We start from the raw sequence: 8232 nt of genomic DNA, 5'->3' as shown, positions 1-8232 counted from the left end.
GTGAAATCAAAGATAAGATCAGTCTTGTTAGAATCAGAACAAATGTTGCAATGAAGGCCACTCTGACAAGAGGAAAATTACAAAATTACAGCAAGTGCCACACACAACATCTTCAATGTTTGGTTCAACTAAACATTGAAGAAATATCTTTTTTCAATATCCTCCTGTTATTTACTTAATCTTTCAAACTTTCTATCCTGAATTTAAAAATAATTATTTTCTCTTTAGTTTTCCTCAGTGCTGGACAAATGACTGAAATTTTGCTGTTAGGGGTAAACTGAGAGTATTCATGTTCACCATGAAGAAAGCTGCCCACAATATCAGTGATCCCAGTGACATGAATTTTACCTTTCCTGATGTCGATTTGAACCAGCTCCAAGTCCACGGGATGTCCAGATGTTAGCAACATTGATGTAATTAAGCAGAGATCAGGGTAGGAATGACATAGAAGAATTCTTCCAGACTGCAAGCCAGTAATACTGACTATCCAAAGTAGTTTGTAATTTTAATTTTAACGAGTTAAAAAATACACATTATAAGCTGATATATAATAACTCATCATTTAAAATGTTTTCACTGCATTGAACAAAATGGAGTTTGATCATCATGAAAACATTAGTTTTACAAAAATGAAATTAGTTTCCAGAACCATTGTGGTTTTTCAGCAGTAATTATGACTTAATAGATTGTTGAAAATCTAGTTATATTTCATTAAGGTGGAACTTTGCTAGATACTGACAATTATACTATGAGGATAAGGGAAAGTTCTCAGCAGTTTGCGGTTTTGAATTGATTGTGATCTGTTGGGACTTCTGTGTGCACTCTAAAGAGAAACTTTGGGTAAAATTTAACATGGCCAGCATGGGGGTTCATCTCCACAGCAAACTCTCACTTTCTGGATCAGCAGGGAACCCAGAGTTATGTTAGGTCACATTACTGATTAACGAGAATGTCACAGCTGCACTAAGAGAGGACATCTTGGAGGGATCATCCAATGAGGCCATATGGGTAGAATTCAGGAATGAGAAAAGTATATTTGTCATAATGGGATTATACAATAGGCCTCTCTACAGCTAGTGGGAGATAGAAGAACAGATGTGTAGACAGATCATTGAAAGATTGTTGTAGTGGGTCATTTTAACTTCCCCAATGTTAACTGAGACTCCCTAAGTGCCAAGGACTTAGTGGGGTATAATTTGTGAGGTACATCCAGGAGTCATCTTATAACAATATGTGGAATATCCAACTAAGGGAGGGGTCATACTTGACCTTATATTAGGTATGATCTTGATCAGGTAATTAAAGTTTCAGTGAATGAGCATTTTGGGAACAGTGATCATAATTCCATAAGTTTTAAGATAGCTGTAGATAAGGATAGAACTGGTCCTCAGGTGAAAGTGAAGTTTTAAGCAGAGGGAAGGCTAATTATAACAATATTTGGCAGGAACTGGACAAAATAGATTGAGGTGGCTGTTTGAGGGTCAATCCAACTCTGACTTGTAGATGTATTTTAGAGGCCAGTTGATCAGAGTTCAGGACTAACATGTTCCTGTCAATTTGAAAGTTAAGGATGACAAGATTCAGGATGATAATAGATATTGGAAGTGTAGTCAAAAAGAAAAAGGAAACTGAAATCAGACAAGGCCCTTGAGGAATATAAAGGAAGCAGGAGAGAATTTTAAAAATCAATTAGGAGGCTATTAAGGGCCAAGAAATGCCCACAGCTACCTGGACTCCCAGGAGGACCAGTTCCAAAAACGCACATCCCAGATGGCCTCCTTCTTCAAGGACCGCAATTTCCCCCCCGATGTGATCGACCGCACCTCCACCGCATCTCCACCGCATCTCTTCCACTTCCCGACCCTCCACCCTTGAACCCCGCCCCTCCAACCGCCACTAGGACAGAACCCCACTGGTCCTCACCTACCACCCCACTAACCTCCATGTACAGCGTATCATCCGCCGTCATTTCCGCCACCTCCAAACGGACCCCACCACCAAGGATATATTTCCCTCCCCTCCCCTATCAGCATTCCGTAAAGACCACTCCCTCCGTGACTCCCTCGTCAGATCCACACCCCCCACCAACCCAACCTCCACCCCCGGCACCTTCCCCTGCAACCGCAGGAGGTGCAAGACTTGCGCCCACACCTCCCCTCTCACCTCCCTCCAAGGCCCCAAAGGAAACTTCCATATCCGCCACAGATTCACCTGTACCTCCACACATATCATCTATTGCATCCTCTGTACCCGATGTGGCCTCCTCTATATTGGGGAGACAGGCCGCCTACTTGCGGAGCGTTTCAGGGAACACCTCTGGGACACCTGGACCAACCAACCCAATCACCCTGTAGCTCAACATTTCAATTCCCCCTCCCACTCCACCAAGGATATGCAGGTCTTTGGACTCCTCCATCGTCAGACCACAGCGAAACGACAGTTGGAGGAAGAACGCCTCATCTTCCGGCTAGGAACCCTCCAACCACAAGGGATGAACTCGGATTTCACCAGTTTCCTCATTTCCCCTCCCCCAGCCTGTCTCAGTCAAATCCATCAAATTCAGCACCGCCTCCCTAACCTGCAATCTTCTTCCCGACCTCTCCGCACCCACCCCAATCTGTCCTATCACCCTCACCTTGACCTTTTTCCACCTATCACATTTCCGACGCCCCTCCCCCAAGTCCCTCCTCCCTATCTTTTATCTTAGCCTGCTGGACAAACTTTCCTCATTCCTGAAGAAGGGCTAATGCCCAAAACGTCGATTCTCCTGTTCCCTAGATGCTGCCTGACCTGCTGCGCTTCTCCAGCAACACATTTCCATCTCAAGAAATGTCCTTGGCAAGTAAGATTAAGGAGAATCCCAAGGCATTGTATGCATATATTAGAAGCAAGAAGGCACCCTAGGGAAAGAGTAGGACAAAGAAGGGAATTTATATGTGGAGCCAGAGGAATGGGTACTTTGTATCAGGATTCACCAAAGTGAAGGGTGTGGATGATGGTCAGACTGAGGAAGGGGATACTGTAAAGCATGGCAATATTAAGAAGGAGAAGGCACTGGGTGTCTTGAAAAAGCAGAAATGTAGGTGAGTCCCCAGGGCCTGATGGGATACCAAGGGTGGAAAGAGAGGAGATTGCTGGGGCCATGACAGAGATCTTTGTCTTCTCACTAGCCATAAGCAAGGTCTCAGAAGCCTGGAGAAAAGCCAATGTAGTTCCTCTGTTTAAGAAGGGCAACAGGGATACTCCAGAAAATTATAGGTTTGTAAACCATACATCAGTAGTAGAGTAAGAATTGGAGAAGGTACTTAGGTACTTAGAATTGACTTGCATTTGAAAAGATTTAACTTTTTTGGAATAATCAGAAAGGCTTTGTGCTGGGGAGGTCTAATCTCACAAATTTGATTGAGTTTTTTGAGGCAGGGACAAAGATAATTGAGAGGATAGAGCCATGGATATTGCCAACAAGAACTTTGCTAAAGCTTTGACAAAATCCTTCATAATAGGCTGGTCTAAAAGCTTAAGTCACATGGGACCCACAATAAGTTGTACATTGGATACAAAATTGGCTTGGTCATAGAAGACAAAGGGTAGTTGTGGAGGGGCATTTTTTCTGACCTGCGGTCTGTGACCAGTGGTGTTCTGCAAGGATCAGTGCTGGGGGACCTCTGTTGTTTGTAAGATGTGGATGAAAGTATGGTGGGCTGATTACTACGTTTGCAGACAATGTGAAAATTGGTGGAGTTGTGGATAAAGAAGAAGGTTGTCAAAGGATATAGAGCAACTGGAAAGGTAGACAGAAAATTGACAGATGGAGTTTAATATGGACAAGTTTGAGGTGGTACATTTTGGAAGATCAAATGCAAAAGGAAAGCATACAGTACATGGTAGGACCCTTATGAGCATTGACATACAGAGAGTGCAAGTCCATAGCCCTGTGAAAGCAACAAAGTAATGGGTAAAGTGAAGATGAAGGCATATGGCATACTTGTCTTCATCAGTTGGGGGCACTGAGTATAAGCATTGCCAAGTCATATTGCAACTGAATAAGACTTTAATTAGGTCACATCTGGACTATTATATGTAATACTCGTCACTACACTATAGGAAGGATATGGAGGCTTTGGAGCAGGTGCAAAAGAAGTTTACTAGGATATTGCCTGGATTGGAGTGTATTAGCTATAAAGAGAGGTTGGATAAACTTGGATTGTTTTCACCAGAGTATCTGAGGTTAAGAGGCAACCAGATGAAAGGCATGAATAGGGTGGGAAATACAAGGGTTATAGGTTTAAAGGAGATGTGCAAAGCAATTTTGTTTACTCAGAGGATGGTAGGTCTGGAACATGCTGCCAGAGGAGGTGGTAGAAGCAGATAGAGCAGCAATGTTTAAGAGGCATTTATACAGACACATGAACAGGCAGCGAATAAAGGAATACCGACCATATGCAGGTAAATGGTATTAGTTTAGAATGGCATTATGGTCAACACAGAAATAGTGGGCTGTAGGGCTTGTTCCTGTGCTATACTGTTTTATGCTCTCCATGCTCTAATAAAGCACATATTTGGCAGCTGGATCAGTACCACCAGAGTTTCCCACTCTACCTGGAACATTTAATTGCTACATTGTCATTTTGGAGGTGAATATTCTGTCCCGATACCAGCACTGAGAGCAGGACCATTGACAATGGGGGAAGCGACTGCTATCAATGGGGAGGGGCCAATGCAAAACATCACAACAGATTCCTCTGAGGTTGGCTAAGTGAGGTAATTTGGGGCTTCCAGAGAGGGAAGCTGACGGGGATAGATGGAAGTGAAGCAGCAAAGACAAAGGTAGGCTTCCTCCATATATCTCAAATCCAGTCCCCTTGATCAGGAACAGAATGCTTAAAAGCAAAGAAACACCCTTCACTCTACACTCTACACTTAGAAAGCTGTCGGCAAACCTGGATGGATTTGTTATGTGGTCCTTCGACATGGTGAGCTCCCTCCATTGGTGATAGAATTCCAGCTGTGGGATGAAGTCATTAAGTAGCTACTTAAGGGATTATCTTAGTTTCTAGATGGTCTCAATGAAGAGTACTACTAATTACTCCAAATTAATCAAGGTCTTATCCTACTTTGTGAAAAGTTAGAGCTATATTGAAACTCTATCATCCTGGCACTTTGTTGCAAAATGAAACAGTTTGAAGAATGTAAGTTCATTCATAAAACACGAGTCGCATCTTCAGCCACACCAGAGTGCCAAACAGCCAATTAATAAGGCTTGATGTATTCTACAACCACAGAGCATGCCCTCCCCATCCATATGCAAATGTAGCATCATCATTACAGTGTTCGCAGTAGCCATTGCTGTAATGTGGCAAAGCTCAGCAACAAATTTATGCACATCAAGACCTCAGAAATGTCATTGAGATAAATGAGCAAAAAATCAAGTTATAGTATAGTCTGTGCTGGACAAATCTTGGCCAGAACAATAAGACAATCCCTAGCCTTCAAATTGCGCCATGGTATTTTTTAACCCCATTTTGGATGACAATCCAAAAGGTCGTGCTTGAAATTCCTTCCTCCACTATATTTGTAAAGCCATTAACTGATTTGAAATAAGTGGCCTAACATTTCCAATAAGCTATCTCAATAAGCAATGTATTAAATATCCCATGCTAGTATCCCACTATATAACTTGCAGGCAACAGTAAAGGAAATGTTCAAAAGTTTTGTTAGGTTGCATTCAGCATATAAATAGAGGGAACATTTTATTCGTACAATCTGGCTTGAAATTAATCATTGTGCTTGGTTGAATGAACAGTGTTCTAAGTAACTGCGTCATCTAGACTCTTAATGGTTACAGTTTAACTAAATTATCAATTCTAAATTTGACAGAGCACTGCAATTTTAAAGTTTCAGCTTGTTTTCCAAAAGGAAGACATCACCTGAATGGTGAAAATGAGGACAGTTGGATAAACTCTGATAAAACCCTTTACCAAAAATATTTCACAGAAGTTTTGCATTATCTCTTTATTTTATAGTTTCTATAAGTAAAGGACTGTTGGAAGCATTTCCAAGGCTCAAGTAAATTAGTGTTCATTAACATCAACAAGAACATTATTCTTCATTTAAAACAGAACAGTAAGATATCTTGTACATAAATTATTTGGATGTGAACATAGGAGGTATAGTTAGTAAGTTTGGAGATGACATCAAAATTGGAGGTGTAGTGGACAGCGAAGGTTACCTCAGAGTACAACGGAGTCTTGATCAGATGGGTCAATGGGATGAGGAGTGGCAGATAGAGTTTTATTTAGATAAATGTGACATGTTGCATTTTGGAAAGGCAAATCAGGGAAGAGTTTATATACTTAATGGCAAGATCCTGGGGATATGTTGCTGAACAAAGAGACTTTGGAGTGTAGGTTTGTAGCTCCTTGAAAGTGGAATAGTATGTAGATAGGATAGTGAAGAAGGCATTTGGTATGCCTTCCTTTATTGGTCAGAGCATTGAGTACAGGAGTTGGGAGGTCATGTTGTGGGTGTGGAGGATATTGGTTAGGCCACTTTTGGAATTCTTGTCTCCCTCCTATCAGAAGAATGTTGTGAAACTTGAAAGGGTTTGGAAAAGATTTACAAGGATTTCACTAGGGTTAGCGGATTTGAGTTATAGGGAGAGATTGAATAGACTGGGGCTGTTTTCCTGAGGAGGCTGAGGGATGATTTTTGGAGATTTATAATATCATGAGGGGCATAGACAAGGTCTTTTCCCTGGGGTGGGGGAGTCCAGAACTAGACGGCATTAGTTTAAGGTGAGAGGGGAAAAACTTAAGAGGGACCTGAGGGGCAACCTTTTGATGGAGAGGATGGAATGAGCTGCCAGAGGCAGTGGTGGAGGCTGGTACAATTGCAACATTTAAAAGGCATCAGGATGGTTACATGAATAGGAAGGGGTATAGAGGGATATGGACCAAGTGTTAACAAATGGGAGTAGATCAGGTTAGGATATCTGGTTGGCATGGGCAAGTTGGACTGAAGGGTCTGTTTCTGTGCTGTACATCTCTATGACTCTGTGACTCTAACTGGGTCTTCCACCCCTGCATGAATTAACACTGTCTGTATATGCTCCTGTACAAGCCACACATAAGACTAACTTGGATATACATCCTTGTACCAACATTGGCAATTTATCAACACCCCAGAAACTTCCTACCTAACAGCTCCATGGATTTACCTGCATTAACTACAATGGAAGGCAGGCCAAGGACAATTGAGTGTGAATAAATTTGACGGTTGCCCACATTCACAAGTTATATATTTGCAGTGACAAAATGAAGCATTTCTTTATTGATTAAACAATGGAATGCTGAATTAAATAGTCACTTCATAAGTCAATCCTTTTGAGCCATTTAAAACACATGGAATATTGTGTCCAGTTCTGGTTGCCGTACTATAGGAAAGAAACAGAGGCTTTAGAGAGGGTGCAAAGAAGGTTTACCAGGATGCTGCCTGGACTGGAGGGCTTGCCTTTTGAAGAAAGGTTGAATAAGCTCGGATTTTTCTCTCTGGAGAGAAGGAGAAAGAGAGGAGACCTGATTGAGGTGTACAAAATAATAAATGGAATTGACAGAGTCAATAGCCAGAGACTTTTCCCCAGGGCAGGATTGACTGGTACGAGGGGTCATAGTTTGAAGGTATTAGGAGGAAGGTATAAAGGAGACGTCAGAGGTAGGTTCTTTACAGAGAGAGTTGTGAATGCATGGAATGCATTGCCAGCGGTGGTGTTGGAAGCAGAGTCATTGGGGACATTTAAGCAACTGCTAGACATGCACATGGACAGGAGTGAGTTGAGGGGTGCATAGATTAAGTTACTATATTTTACTTTAGGATCAAACCTCAGCACAACACCATGGGCCAGACGGCCTGCTCTGTGTTGTACTTTTCTATGTTCTATGTTCTAAAACAAGCTGATTATCTTTACCTAAAATAGGACACAGCAGGATAAAATATTGCAAACTACTATTGACTTCAGTGCTGTGTATAATAATTTAGTATTCTTATATCTTTGCACTATTATAGTTTGATGTCACATTATGAGCTTGTGTTCCCTTACACTATGACTGAAGTTTTAATGTAATGACCCAGATTTGCTGATGGGAAGTTGGTCATTACAGCAGCATGCACAGGAGTGATGCATCAGGAGTCTACAGAAGTCACAACACATCTGTCTCCCAGGACCTACGCTGGAAT

Source organism: Chiloscyllium plagiosum, unplaced genomic scaffold (genome assembly GCF_037043375.1).
Source record: "Chiloscyllium plagiosum isolate Xiang-an unplaced genomic scaffold, Cpla_swu_hap1 HiC_scaffold_13, whole genome shotgun sequence".
In the NCBI taxonomy this organism is placed as follows: Eukaryota; Metazoa; Chordata; class Chondrichthyes; order Orectolobiformes; family Hemiscylliidae; genus Chiloscyllium; species Chiloscyllium plagiosum.
Note: the sequence above shows the minus strand (reverse complement) of the source record.